The 16,271-nt window shown below is 41.6% G+C and overlaps 1 pseudogene; it reads right to left on the reverse strand.

Moving 5' to 3' along the window:
- Positions 1-3,496: 3,496 nt before the first annotated feature.
- Positions 3,497-3,643, reverse strand: LOC129642423 (uncharacterized; annotated as a pseudogene).
- Positions 3,644-16,271: the final 12,628 nt, after the last annotated feature.

Here is a 16,271-nt window from a genome sequence, read left to right on the forward strand (position 1 = left end):
GATTTTTTTTTTTTTTCAAGAGGGAAGGGTACATGTGTGGGTGTGTGTGTCTCTATGAAATCCAGTGGGTTGTGGCTGGTGAGGTAGCAGGTGATTTTTCTCTCTTTACTTATACCTTCTTGTCCAAATAATAAGAAGAAGAATTCTCAATGTATATATGTTACTTTCTAAGAATCCATCCATTGTGTAAACCAGTAGTTTTCAAGTGAGTTTCCTGGACAAGTAACATCAGTATCACCTGAGAACTTGTTCAAAGTGTAAATTCAGGGTCCACCCTTAACACTTTAAGCAGTGTTTTTTGACCTTTTCAGACTCTTTATTTCCCCTGTACCCTTCCTTGCATTTTTTTTCTCTCCTTCTCATCCTCTCCCTTCCTGCTGTGATCAATGGGATCTCAGAGGCGGATTCATCATCCTTCTGGCTCTGCTTGGGAGAGGACATGTCAGATGCTCTTGGAGAGGTGCTTTGGGAGTAATAATACTAATGGAAGTATTGATTTGCCATCCTCAGATAAAAGGGAAAGGCCGTGATTTATCAGCTTGCATTGATGGGACACATTGGGCAGCTGGACACACACTGAGTAGTTGCTATCTATCCATATGACGAGGCTACTGAGACTTGGTGATTTAGGGACACAGTAGTTTCTTGAGTCCTCCAAGCTGTCAAACCTCTGTTAGTTAAGGTGAAGATTCCTATATTAGGGTGCTGCAGAGAAACAAGAACCAATAGGATTATATATACATTGAGATTTATTATAGGGAATTAGTTCACATGATTATGGAGTCCCACTTGGTGGGGTTAGTCAGCAAGCTGGAGACCCAGGAGAGCTAATGGTGAAGTTTCAGTCTGAGTTTCAAGACCTGAGAATCAGAGGGACCAGGTGGTATTCCAGTCTAAAGGCCAACAGGCTTAAGGCTCAGAAAGAGCTGATGTTTCAGTTTGAGTTCAAAAGTAGGGGCAAAATAGTCCCAGCTCAGCAATCAGATAGGAGGTATTCCATCTTAATCCCAGGAGTTCAGCTTTTGTCTATGTAGGCCATCAACTGATTGGATAAGACCCACCCACACCAGGGAAGGCAATCTGCTTTACTCAGTCCACAAATTCCATTTTTTAAAAAATTTTAATGGCAAGCCATTCCAGTATTTTTGCCTGGGAGACCCCATGAACAGAGGAGCCAGGGGGGCTAAAGTCCATGGAGTCACAGAGTTGGACATGACTGAGGAACTGAGCACATAGTTACCTTACAGTGTGATGCCAGTTTTACACGGGTGCATGCTAAGCCACTTTAGTTGTGTCTGACTCTTGGCAACCCTATGGACTGTAGCGCACCAGGCTCCTCTGTCCAAGGGATTCCCCAGGCAAGAATGCTGGAGTGGGTTGCCATGCTCTCCTCCAAGGGATCTTTCCCACGCAGGAATTGAACCCACATCTCTTATGTCTCCTGCATTGGCTACCACTAGCACCACCTGGGAAGCCCTGGTGTTAGTTTCTACCATACAACAAAGTGTGTCAGTTATACATATACACGTATCTACTCTTCTTATTTCCTTCCCATTTAGGTACCACAGAGCACTGAGTAGAGTTCCCTGTGCTAATCAGTAGATTGTCATTAGTTGTCTATTTTATACACTGTATCAATAGTGTGGGGCTTCCCCTGTGGCTCCGCAGTGAAGAATCCACCTGCAATGCAGGAGACTCTGGTTCAATCCCTGGTGAGGAAGATCCCCTGGAGGAGGGCATGGCAACACACTCCAGTATTCTTGCCAGGAGAATCACACGGACAGAGGAGCCTGATGGGCTGCAGTCCATGGAGTCGCAGAGTTGGTCGACTATTGAAGCAGCTAAGCACCACACTATCAAGTGTATATATGTCAATCCCAATCTCCCAATTCATCCCATCACCCCCTTCACCAATTCCAATGTTAATCTCATCTAAAATCACCCTCACAGATACACCCAGAACAATGTTTGACCAAGTATCTGGGCACCTTGTGAGCCAGTCAAATTGACATATAACATTAACCTCCACAGTTCCTTTTTCATATTTCTTCACATCTAGATTATCTTGCCCTCTTTCCTAATAATATTTCAGAGCTTGGATGTAAAGTGCTCTGGGGTGTGGGAGGGACCAAACCCCTTGCCCTGTTCTTTGTTCTTCTTTGCCATTAAGGTGCTTTGAGGAACTGTTTTTGAAGGCAGTCCTACTTCTATCTCCTGAGGCAGCCCTTCCAAGTAGAAGAGCTGTTTCACTTATTCCTAGGAAATGGTTTACAGTAAAATTACAACTTTCCTATATTATGTGTTTTCAATGCTCCAGGTGTCACCGATGAAGAAGAATGTCTAGATGAGAAAACTGAAGCTCAGGGAGGTTATATACCTTGCTGAAATATCACACACTATTAAGTGTCACTTACTGTTAATCAAGGCTGCCTAATCTGAGCCTGTGTTCTTTTCACGAAAGTTTGTACTGGGCTTTGCAGTTTATAAAGTACTTTAACACACATTATTTTATTTGCTGACCATAGCTTTCCCCAGTGAAGTAGATATATCCATAATTTTAGAGATGGGGAATGCAGTTTTCAAAGGCTTCACACCTTGTCTATCTCCTGTGTCATGTAGCTAGTAACTAGTGAAGCTGGGCCACAAATCCAAAATCTCAAATAAAAAGATAACTTTTATTCTAAAAAAATTCATAGGAAACATATAAGCTTCTTGGAAGATAAAGAAAGAGCACCCCTGCCTCAGTTTCTCTAGTGTAACTGAAAACAGACTAGTATACATTGAGGTTCGCCCTAATTCACCTGCCTATGTCTTTGGTAAGCAGGAGTGAGCCCTTGTAAATGATTAATTCCACCCTCCACAACACAGTTATACTTTAAAATATATTAAAATTATGTTGTTGGTAGCTTTTAAGAAACCATAATGTATTTTTTGCCTTGGGTCTTGCCATACTACAAACAGTAGTCGGATTCCATCTGCCTATGGGCAACAAGTGTGTTTTCTTGTTTAAAAAAACTAACATATTTTATTGTATAAGTTTACTGCAAAGGAACTCTGAAAATGGAGAAAAGTATGAAAGAGAAAAAATTTAAATTATAAAAAAATTTTACTATGCAACAAAATATTCTTTAAATTGAAAATTTGGGAAATTCAGAAAATCGTAAAGCAGAAAACTATCCATAAGCTTATAGATGTCTATTTTGGGGGCTAACCTGATGGCTTAGCTGATAAAGAATCCACCTGCAATGCAGGAGACACAGGAGATGCTGGTTCAACCCCTGGGTTAGGAAGATCCCCTGGAGGAGGAAATGGCAACCCACTCCATTATTCTTGCCTAGAAAATCCCATGGACTAGAGGAGCCTGTGGGGAGCCAGAGGAGTCCACAGGGTTGCAAGAGTCGGACATGACTGAGTAAGTGTGTGTCTATGTCTATTTTGGCTTATGCCTTTTCATTTTCACTTAAAAAAAATACAGTTGGGATTGTTACTTCAATGTAATATGTCTGTGTGTCGGTTCTGTTTTCCTGTTATTTAACATCTTGTCATAAACATTTCCTCATTTCCTTATAGATCTTTCCCATGCATTTTAAACTGATAAGAACAGATACTACACTTGATCTTAGCCAAAAGGCCGAGAAGCGATTTTCATACATTTTAAATGGCTGCATATGTAGTTCGTAGAGTGGCTGTGCCTTTGTTTGTTTATCTTCCCCTCTTATTGGACATTTAGAACCTGGATCTTCTAAATCCAAATCTGTTCTCCCGCCCACACATATCTGCTTTATTTCCTTTTAGCCTTTTGCTTACATTGATTCAGGCATTATTTGTGATGACCTTAGTATTAAAAAAAAAAAAAAGCCTAGTCGCTTGTTAATCAGTAGTGTGCAAAAATGCTAATGTTAAGGCTTTACTATGTACTGAGTTCTTTCTTCTTTAAAATAGTTTTTATTGGAGTATAGTTTCTTTACAATGTTGTGTTAGTTTCTACTGTACAGCAAAATGAGTAAGCCATTCATATACATATATCCCCTCCCTTTGGGACTTCCTTCCCATTCAGTTCACTGCAGGGCATTAAGGAGTGTTCCCTGTGCTATACAGTATGTCCTCATTGCGTGCATGCTAAGTCATTCAGCTGTATCCCACTCTTCGTGACCCCATGGATTATAGCCCGTCAGGCTCCTCTGTTCATAGGATTCTCCATGAACAGAATACTGGAATGGGTTACCGTGCTCTCCTTCAGGGGATCTTTCCCATCCAGAGATTGAATGCCATATCTCTTATGTCTCCTGCATTGGCAGGCAGGTTCTTTACCACTAGTGCCACCTGGGAAGCCCATGTTCTTATTAGTTATCTATTTTATACATGGTATCAATAGTGCATATGTGTAAATCCAAGTTCTGTTTTAAGACTTTGAACAGATTTCATTAAAGTTACCATTTCTGTTATTCTCGTCATACAGATGATACCACAGAGGCACAGAGAGGTTAAGATAAGTATCAGAATGCACTCACTGGTACTGAACAACATAGTTAATTTACAGAACCTTATACAAATAGTTATTTATTCAGTCTGCAATGAATTGACACTTTTGAACTGTGGTGTTGGAGTAGAATCTTGAGAGTCCCTTTGACTGCAAGGAAATCAAATCAGTCAGTCCTAAAGGAAATCAGTCCTGAATATTCATTGGAAGGTCTGATGCTGACGCTGAAACTCCAATACTTCGGCCACGTGATGCAAAGAACTGACTTATTGGAAAAGACCCTGAAGCTGGGAAAGACTGAAGGCAGGAGAAGGGGACGACAGAAGATGAAATGGTTGGATGGCATCACTGACTCAATGGACATGTGTTTGAGTAAACTCCAGGAGTTGGTGATAGACAGGGAGGCCTCACGTGCTGCAGTCCATGAGGTCGCAAAGAGTCGGACACGACTGAGTGACTGAACTGAACAGTCTGCACATGAGCAGCTATTGGTACTGGTTCGGAGGCTCAGTGACATTGAGACTGCTGTCACTCCAGTCCTCTTTTCCTGTGCCTCTTGGTTTTAAAATGGCTGTGTGATTGCTCTAGACATCACATTGCCCTGAATTGGGATGTGATTCAATTCAGGGCAGGAAGTTCTGACTTAACACTTCTGCCCCTTTTGTCAGGAAAGCACATTTTCTTCCCAGAACTCCCTTTTTCACTCAGCAGAGTTCCACTCATGAACTGTGTTTTACATGATCATTGCCAACCAGAGAAGAGTCTGGGGAAAAACTTATTAACCTCTGGAGAGGAAGTTGACCAGATGTGAATGATTGGGTAAGGACTGTTGTGTCAGTTAACCTACAGTGACCACCACAAGATACTTGCCAAGGTCAAGTGTTGGTCTTATGTGATCCAACCAGCCCGTTTCACACAGGGGCTAATGCCTATTAGCTGGGAATGTTTTCTTACACCTCAAAACGTGGCTGGACTTGAAGTGGCCTGGAGCCTGCAAACCTCCTCTTTCACTGAGCATAACAGTATCTAATACATGCTAACATTTTCATCAATATTAGTGCCACTGCAAAGTGCTGTTAAAATAGAAGTGCTTTTCACACATTACGTGTCTGTGGTGTGTCCACCGCGTCATTCTTTTGCTGGAGCCCCACCTTTTTGGCATTTATAACTGGGTAACAAATCTGCAGCTCACTGGATTCATATCCTCAGGCTGCGGCAGAGGGAGAGGAGGATCTGTGAGCTGTTTGGGCTAAAACAAGTTGCTGTATTACTTTTGTCTCAGCCCTGAGCATATTCATTAGGGGCCTGGCTACAGGTGAACTGAGCTAGAGGCTGCATAGTGGCAATGCTGAAAACTATGGCTGGACCCTACTTCTTGAAAATACGGCTTTATCTAATTAGGAGGGGGCTCAAAAAAGATCCATCATTTACTAGAACTATTAAATTGTGGCTATTTCTAGAGCAGAAGTCTAAAGTAGCAATTAACAGGAATGTTTTGTTTAGGGCTGGGATGAGATGAGTGAGGTGCTTAGAATGTGAAATTTGAGGGGACGTTCGCTTTCATGGTCACTTGCATGGCCCTGGTTTTATTATGTCTTTACTAGTTGTAGTTGTTTGTTGTTCAGCCACCCAGTCGTGTCCAACTCTTCGCTACTCCATGGACTGTAGCATGCCAGACCTCCCTATCTCTTACCATCTCCTGTAGTTTGCTCAAGTTCATATCCATTGCATCGGTGATGCCATCCAGCCATCTCATCCTCTGATGCCCTCTTCTCTTTCTGCCCCCAGTCTTTCTCAGCATCAGGGACTTTCCCAATGAGTCAGCTGTTTGTATTAGATGACCAAAATACGGGAGTTTCAGCTTCAACACTAGTCCTGTCCTTCCAATGAGTATTCATGGTTGATTTCCCTAAAGATTGACTGGTTTGATCTCCTTGCTGTCCAAGGGAATCTCAAGAGTCTTCTCCAGCCCCACAGTTCGAAGTAACTCACTAGTTACTAATGTCTAGAAAGTGGGATAATTATTTACCAAATATTTTTTGATCACTTCTGTGTGCCCGGCACTATTCCAGTCACTGGGGATACAGTAATGAATAAAATAGTTGTTATTGTCCCCATGGTATGGATATTCTAGTAAAAGTGAGATTTCATATAGAAATCTGGATTTTTGGCTCAAAGTATCAGAAGAACTGATAACTGTGAGCAGGCTTTCCCATAAGACAACTGTCACTCAGATTTGAGGAGCTGCTATCTCCTTTTAGTTGAGGTGTGAGTTTGTTACACTTCCCATCACTCCCTACTGTGATTTTTGATCTTAATGGGATCTCTATAAGTGGATACCACTATTATTATTATTGCCATTTTGCAGATGAAGAAACTGATGCTCAAAGAGATAAAGTGACTAGCTTGGAGTCTTCTGGCTACAGAAGGTAGAGTGGGTTCTTTGCAACTTTGGAGGCTGAGATTGTTGCCACCGAGCACAGCGGTGATTCGGGAGTCAGGAACACAGATATATCAGCAAGCAAAAGCATCCAGCCTATACAAGATCAAATTAGAGAGAGGTATCAGCAGGAAACAGGTGGCACCTTGAATTGGTAGAACTCAAGAAGTCTTCATAAAGAAACTATTTACAAAAGTGTGGGCAGAGTGTAGGGAAACCACAAGGCACAGTGCAGAACCCCTGATTAGTAATAGTGGGCCTCTATTACCACTCTGAGACCTCTAAGGGCAGGTGACAGACTGGGCTAATGGAACTGGGAAGACAGGACTGTGGAGACGGCTGCATAGTTGAGCTGAAATCTTAGAATGCAGCTGGCCCTTGGGGACCCCACTGGGAGGAAACTTGGAGAATAAATCTCCCAAGTTCTCTCTCCTCCTTCCCATTGATCACTTACCAGTGACAGACTCAACTGGAGGTCAGAGGATGAGGAGTCAGTTGATGCATCCTTCCAATCTGGGCATCCTGGGGGTACAACAGAGCAGGGTGGAGAGCAGTGGGGAGTGGCTCAGGAGGGGCAAGCAAAGGCACCTGGCACAGGGGCCGGTCAAAGCCAAGGGCATTTTAGGGGACAGAGCGATGATGGGTAGGGGAAGAAATGAAGATAATTGTGAATTCAGGGTCCAACTTTGTTTTAGTTTTGCCAATATATTTTTTAATTGAAGTATATCTAATTTGCAGTGCATTAATTTCTGTTGTACAGCAAAATGATTCAGTTATATGTAACATATATCTATGTATGTACACATTATATATATATATACTGTTAAAAATATTCTTCTCCATCACAGCTTATCACAGGATATTGAATATAGTTCTCTGTGTCATACAGTGAGGCCTTGGTGTTTATCCATTCTATGTATAAAAGCTTCCATCTGCTAAGCCCAACCTTCCGCTTCATCCCTCCCCTAAACCCCTCCCCCTTGGCAACCACCAGTCTGTTCTTGATGTTCGTGATCCTGTTCCTGTTGTGTAGACAGGTTTGTTTGTGTCATATTTTACTTTTTTGTGGGGGGAGGTTGTGCCATGTGACACGCAGGGTGTTAGTTCCCCAACCAGGGATTGAACCTATGTTCCCGTAGTGGAAACATGGAATCTTAACCACTGGACCACCAAGGAAGTCCCCATTTGTGTCATATTTTATATTCCACATATAAGTGATACCATATAGTATTTGTCTTTCTCTTTCTGACTTATTTCACTTAGTATGATAATCTGTTGTTGCATCCATGTTGCTACAAATGGCATTATTTTGTCCTTTTTATGGCTGAATAGTATTCCATTATATATATGTACTATATCTTCTTTATATTTTAAATGATTGTTTTGCATGTTTATTTATTTATATTTGGCTGTGCCAGGCCTTCATTGTTTGTGTGGGCTTTCTCTAGTTGTGGCAAGCAGGGGCTACTCTTTGTTGCAATGTGCGGGGTTCTCATTGTGGTGGCTTCTCTTGTTGTGGAGCACAGGCTTTAGGCAAGCAGGCTTCCAGCACAAGGGCTTGGTAGCTGCGGCTGTCGGGCTGTAGAGCATAGGCTTAGCAATTGTGGGATCAAACCCATGTCCCCTGTGTTGACAGGCAGATTCCTATCCACACCAGCACCAATTCCTATACCATAACTTCTGGTTCTATTCATCTTTCTATAGATATTCCATATCTTGGCTATTGTGAACAGTGCTTATGTGAATATAGGGGTGCATGCATCTTTTTGAATTAAAGTTTTGTCTGGATATATATCTAGGAGTAGGATTGCTGGATCATATGGTAATTCTCTTTTTAGTTTTCTGAGGAATCTCTATACTATTTTCCACAGTGAATGCACCAGCTTATATTCCCACCAACAATAAAGGAGGGTTCCCTTTTTTCCATACCCTCTCCAGCATTTGTTATCTGTTGACTTTTTAATGACGGCCATTCTGACTAGTGTGAGGTGGTGTCTCATTGTAGGTTTTAAAAAATTAATTCTGTGGTGGATTCATTTTGATATTTGGCAAAACTAATACAATTATGTAAAGTTTAAAAATAAAATAAAATAAAAAAAATAAAAAATTAATTCTTATTGGAATATAGTTTGCATTACAATGTTATGTTAGTTTCCTGCTATTAGTTGAGTTCAGTCACTCAGTTGTGTCTGACTCTTTGCGACCCCATGGACTGCAGCAGGCCAGGCCTCCCTGTCCATCGCCAACTCCCAGAGTTTACTCAAACTCATGTCCATCGAGTCAGTGATGCCATCCAATCATCTCATCCTCTGTTGTTCCCTTCTCCTCCTTCCTTCAGTCTTTCGCAGCATCAGGGTCTTTTCAAATGAGTCTGTTCTTAGCATCAGGTGGCCAAAGTATTGGAGTTTCAGCTTCCGCATCAGTCCTTCCAATGAATATTCAGGACTGATTTCCCTTAGGATTGACTGGTTGGATCTTCTTGCAGTTCAAGGGACTCTCAAGAGTCTTCACCAACACCACAGTTCAAAAGCATCAATGCTTCGGTGTTCAGCTTTCTTTATAGTCCAAGTCTCACATCCATCTATGACTACTGGAAAAACCATAGCTTTGATTAGATGGACCTTTGTTGGCAAAGTAATGTCTCTGCTTTTTAATATGCTGTCTAGGTTGGTCACAACTTTTCTTCCCAGGAGCAAGCATCTTTTAATTTCATGGCTGCAATTACCATCTGCAGTGGTTTTGGAGCCCAAGAAAATAAAGTCTGCCACTGTTTCCACTGTTTCCCCACCTGTTTGCCATGAAGTGATCAGACCAGATGCCATGATCTTAGTTTTCTGAATGTTAAGTTTTAAGCCAACTTTTTCACTCTCCTCTTTCACTTTCGTCAAGAGGCTCTTTAGTTCTTTGCTTTCTGCCAGAGTGGTGTCATCTGCATATCTGAGGTTATTGCTATTTCTCCCAGCAATCTTGATTCTAGTTTGTGCTTCATCAGCCCCAGCATTTCTCATGATGTACTCTGCATATAAGTTAAATAAGCAGGGTGATAATATACAACCTTGACGTACTCCTTTTCCTATTTGGAACCAGTCTGTTATTCCATGTCCAGTTCTAACTGGTGCTTCCTGATCTGCATACAGGTTTCTCAAGAGGCAGGTCAGGTGGTCTGGTATTCCCATCTCTTCCAGAATTTTCCACAGTTTATTGTGATCCACACAATCAAAGGCTTTGGCATAGTCAATAAAGAAGAAGTAGATATTTTTTTGGAACTCTCTTGCTTTTTCGATGATCCAGCGGATGTTGGCAATTTGATCTCTGGTTCCTCTGAATTTTCTAAAACCATCTTGATCATTTGGAAGTTCATGGTTCACATGTTGTTGAAGCCTGGCTTGGAGAATTTTGAGCATTACTTTGCTAGTGTGTGAGATGAGTGCAATTGTGCGGTAGTTTGAGCATTCTTTGGCATTGCCTTTCTTTGGGATTGGAATGAAAACTGACCTTTTCCAGTCCTGTGGCCACTGCTGAGTTTTCCAAATTGCTGGCTTATTGAGTGCAGCACTTTCACAACATCATCTTTCAGGATTTGAAATAGCTCAACTGGAATTCCACCATCTCCACTAGCTTTGTTCATAGTGATGCTTTCTAAGGCCCACTTGACTTTGCATTCCAGAATGTCTCGCTCTAGGTTGGTGATCACATCATCATGATTATCTGGGTTGTGAAGATCTTTTTTGTATAGTTCTTCTGTGTATTCTTGCCACCTCTTTTTAATATCTTCTGCTTCTGTTAGGTCCCTATATGTATACATATATCCACTCTTTTTCAGACTCCTTTCCCATTTGGTTACCACAGAGCATAGCCTAGAGTTCCCTGTGCGACACAGTAGGTTCTCATTAGTTACCTATTTATACATAATAGTGTATATATGTCAGTCCCAGTCTCCCAATTCATTTCACCCTACCTTCCCTCCATGGTAATCATTCATATTATAATTTTGATTTGTGTTTCTCTAATAGTTAGCAATGTTGAACATCTTTTCATGGGGCTATTGGCCATCTGTGGGCTTCCCAGAATCCTCCAGCTGAGCAGGGGATGCACATTTGAACGCTGGGTTGGGAAGATCCCCTGGAGGAGGAAATGCAACCCACTCTAGTATTTTTGCCTGGAGAATTCCATGGACAGAGGAGCCTGGCAGGCTACAGTACACGGGGTCACAAAAGAGTTGGACACAACTTAGTGACTAAACCACCACCACCACCATTGGCCAACTATGTTTCTTCTTTGGAGAGATGTTTGTTTAGGTCTTCTCCCATTTTTCAGTTGGCTGTTTATTTTTTTGTTGTTGTTGAGTTACATGAACTGTTTATATTGTTGGGAAATTAAGCCCTTGTTTGTTGGATTTTTTGCAAGGATTTTTTTCCCTTTTGGTAGGCTGTCTTTTCATTTTGTTTAAGGCTTCCTTTGCTATGCAAAAGCTTGCAGATTTGATTCAGTTCAGTTCAGTTCAGTCACTCAGTTGTGTCCGACTATTTGCAACCCCATGAATTGCAGCACACCAGGCCTCCCTGTCCATAACCAACTCCCGGAGTTCACTCAAACTCACGTCCATCCAGTTGGTTATACCATCCAGCCATCTCATCCTCTGTCATCCCCTGCTTCTGCCCCCAATCCCTCCCAGCGTCAGAGTCTTTTCCAATGAGTCAACTCTTCGCATGAGGTGGCCACAAAGTATTGGAGTCTCAGCTTTAGCATCAGTCCTTCCAAAGGACACCCAGGACTGATCTCCTTTAGAATGGACTGGTTGGACCTCCTTGCAGTCCAAGGAACTCTCAAGAGTCTTCTCCAATACCACAGTTCAAAAGCATCAATTCCTCTGTGCTCAGCTTTCTTCACAGTCCAACTCTCACATCCATACATGACCACTGGAAAAACCATAGCCTTGACTAGATGGACCTTTGTTGGCAAAATAATGTCTCTACTTTTGAATATGATATCTAGGTTGGTCATAACTTTCCTTCTAAGGAGTAAGCGTCTTTTAATTTCATGGTTGCAATCACCATCTGCAGTGATTTTGGAGCCCCCCAAAATAAAGTCTGACACTGTTTCCACTATTTCCCCATCTACTTCCCATGAAGTGATGGGACCAGATGCCATGATCTTATTTTTCTGAATGTTGAGCTTTAAGCCAACTTTTTCACTCTCCTCTTTCACTTTCATCAAGAGCCTTTTTAGTTCCTCTTCACTTTCTGCCATAAGGGTGGTGTTAGGTCCCATTTATTTATTTTTGTTTTTAATCTTGTTATGTTAGGAGATGGAAGGTCCAGCTTTGATGGGGCTGGGAAATCTCTTTCTCCTTCTCTCTCCCTGTCGGCCATGCTTAGCTACCTTGCCTTCTAGAAATGTCATTGATTCCATGTCAGAGATTCTGCACATTTGTAACATGGGGCTTGAGACTTTTGTCTTGATGACTTTTCCAAATGGACAAAAGGTTGAACAGTGCAGGGAGGTACCTTCTTCTAAGTTTTCAGAAGGGTAGAAGAGCTCATTGAACCCTAGGGTTGTAGAAAGCTGTATCTTCAAACATTCAAGACTGATCTGTCTGTTTTTGAATTTTTCCTCTAAAAGCTATTCAGTTTAATACTTCTTGTCAAACACTGTATATCCTGCTAAATTGAGCCAGATATTACCACTACTAAAAATCATTTACTTGCTTGCTTTCAGAATTCTGTTTCTGAAATCAACTAGACCAAGGTTTTGGATCTTCAGTAGATTTTAATCAGTGTGTTTCAATCATCTTTACAGTGACATTTCCCATAGGTTTATGAGTATCAGAGGTTTATGAGTATCCCTCTCAGCATAAGTAACAGTAACAAAATCAGTAGCACTTTAGCTAGTACTATAACAATGCAAATAGTCCTTAAACCTAGTATTTGTGGCTCAGAAACACATGTACTTCTGCAAAGACATAGCTTCAGGGAGGGACATAGAATGGCTGGGTGAGAATATTCATAAGAGGAGCATGGTATCATAATTAATTTAGTGAACAGCTGTGACACAATTGATTATGTTTTTATGAGCTTTTCTCACTCTTTTTCCTTGTTAATAGAACCCCAGTATTGTTCAGAGACTAGGCAAGTCATGGGCCTCTCCAGTCTTAGGGAAAAAATTGTTTGCCCATTCCAGGCTGAATAACTTTGTCCCCTTACCAGTGATTGGGTTAGCAGGGACATGGAATGCAGGCCTAATAGGATGTGAGAAGTCGGCTGTGGATAGTTCTTGAATAGGTTCTTCTTAGTGCTAAAAAAGAGTCGCACAGAAAGAAATAGTTGCCTCTTTTTTACCGGATAGTATCACAATGGCAGCTGTGCCACCAGGTGACGTGAACGGAGCACGTGCTGAGGGTGGGAGAGCGCAAAGGTGCTCTAGAATGTCATAATTCAGGTAACCACTGGATTCTCTGACCCAAGTCCTAGCCTAACTTAGGTCTTATGTGAGACAATGCATTTCTGAGTGTTGACACCACAGACACAGGCAGCTCAGATCTGCCTGGCCATGGACAAGTTCTGTTCTGAGAACATAAGTCCAATTTGCTCGTAAGTCCAACAAAGTTAGTCTAGGTACCCAACTAACACAATTGGCTAAATAGTCCTGTACTGTAATAGATTTATAATATTGATGCTTTTCACAGAAATAATACATTAAAAACAAGCACAAAAAATAAGGAAAGCATTTTAAATCTTACAGTACCTTTGAAAAGTTCAGTAGTACAGTAGAACAGTTGGCATACAGGGGCTGGCCTCAAGTGAACAGGCAAGAAGAGTTACTGACTGGAGGAGGCAGAGGAGGTGGGAGATGGTAGAGCTGAAGCATGGTCAGCAATAGGAGACAGAGGGCAAGCTGCAATGTCACTCATGCCTGATGTTGATGGGACGCATGTTCATACCTTTGAGAGTTTGCAACTTGAAGGTTGCAATATGTAGGTTTGTATATAGGGGGTTTACTGTACATAGATGTAAAACTTCAATCAAAACAGAAATGTTAAAAATAGAAACTGGAGTGAATCCTGAGTTCTCATCACAAGGGAAAAGTATTTTTTGTTTTGTTTTGTTTGTATATGAGATGGGTATTCACTAAACTCATTGTCATCATTTCGTGATGTATGTAAGTTGAATCATTATGCTGTATACCTTAAACTTATACAGTGTTATATGCCAATAAAACTGGAAGGCAAAAATAAAGAAGCTGGAAGCCACCTATAATTCTCTACCTCCTACCTACTATATTGTCATTGTCGTTCAGTTGCTCGGTCGTGTCTGACTCTTTGCGACCCCACGGACTGCAGCATGCCAGGCTTCACTGTCCTTAAGTATCTCCCGGAGTTTGCTCAAACTCATGTCCATTGAGTGATGTCATCCAACCGTCTCATCCTCTGTCACCCCCTTTTCCTCCTGCCCTCAGTCTTTCCCAGCATCAGGGTCTTTTCCAATGAGTCAGTTCCTTGAATCAGGTGGCCAAAGTATTGGAGCTTCAGCTTCAGCATCAGTCCTTCCAATGAATATTCAGGGTTGATTTCCTTTAGGATGGACTGGTCTGATCTTTTTGCTGCCTAATGGACTCACGAGTCCGTTGGGCAGTCTTCTGAGTCTTCTCCAGAACCACAGTTTGAAAGCATCAGTTCAGTGCTTCAGCACTCAGCCTTCTCTGTGGTCCAACTCTCACATCTGTACATGACTCCTGGAAAAACCATAGCTTTGACTCTATGAACCTCTGCGGGCAAGGTGATGTTTCTGCTCATTAATACTCTTTGTCATAGCTTTTCTTCTAAGGAGCAACCGTCTTTTAATTTCATGACTGTAGTCACCAACCGCAGTGATTTTAGAGCCCCAAGAAAATAAAGTCTGTATATAAACTATGTTAATATGATGTTTAAAAAAGAGGGTCTTGAACAGACATACTTAACAGGACATCTTGGATTCTTTTACATGAAAAATGTAGATCTACCTCATTCTTTTCAGCAATTGTGTAATATTCTGAAGCATGGCTAGATCATATTTTAAAGACCTGAAAAAGTGGTACTTTAAAAACATGTGATCCATGGGTAGCTATTCTATGTTCATCTCTGCCTGATCTCTGCCTTCTGTCTTTTCCAGCAAGGGTTGCTGTCTTTCAGAGAGGCACGCACAGGGAGAAGGCATGTGGCCCTGTGAAGGGACACAGGATTTGGGGTCAGGCAGACTGGGACTGGGATTCAGCCCTACCATGCCCTAGCTGTGTGATCTTGGAAAATAATTCAGTGCTTTATATCTCCATTGCCTCACCCTCCCACAAAGGGCTAGTAAAACCTAACTCTTAAAGTTGTTGCAAGGGTTAGAAGTAATGTATTAGATAACCCATGACCTAGACTGATACTCAGTGAGTGACAGCAATTATTCTATGAAGGAAGCCACTTCCATGAACTAATGTAATTGTCTTTGTTTATTTTCACTGAACACACAATGGACAAAGATGCAAAGGCTTTGTTAGCCCAAAATAATTTCTTGAAATTATTGAGCAACTGTATCCCAAGTGGTACAAAGTAGGTCCATGAAAATAAATAATCTAAATTCATGTTTGTGTCACTCTTGTAAAGGAGTTAATGTAAACAATTAACCTTCATTTCATGGACAGAGTCCTACAGATACATACAGTATGAGCGATTTATCAAATAGGCCAAGAAAAAAAAAACATAGTAAGATGATTTTAGTAGGCTGGAGTGATAGGCTAAATTAAGCAAGATGAACTTTATTAGGGGAATGTGTAAAATTCAACTGTTTGGTTCCTTTTCTTTATTTGCATAATACAGAATGGGAGAAGTGAGATTTAATAGCAGATATGAAAAAGGCTTAGGTTTTATGTGGCTGAAGCTCATTGTGAAGCTGTGACTGAGCGACTTCGCTTTCAATTTTCACTTTCATGCATTGGAGAAGGAAATGGCAACCCACTCCAGTGTTCTTGCCTGCAGAATCCCAAGGACCACGGAGCTTGATGGGCTGCCATCTATGGGGTTGCACAGAGTCAGACATGACTGAAGTGACTTAGCAGCAGCAGCAGCAGTGTGATCCAGCTGTCTAATTAGGTAAATGAAATCTTAGTCCTTCTAAAGTCCTTGTAAACTCAGGATGAGGAAAATGATGCATCCACTTAGTTTGCCTTCTCAGATCACATGAGCTTCCCTGGTGGCTCAGCCGGTAAAGAATCTTCCTACAATGCAGGAAACCTGGGTTCGATTCCTGAGTCGGGAAGATCCTGTGGAGGAGGAAATGGTTACCCAGTCCAGTATTCTTGTCTGAGAAATTCCATGGATAGAGGAGCCTG

This window comes from Bubalus kerabau, chromosome 1, assembly GCF_029407905.1.
Source record: "Bubalus kerabau isolate K-KA32 ecotype Philippines breed swamp buffalo chromosome 1, PCC_UOA_SB_1v2, whole genome shotgun sequence".
Classification (NCBI taxonomy): Eukaryota; Metazoa; Chordata; class Mammalia; order Artiodactyla; family Bovidae; genus Bubalus; species Bubalus kerabau.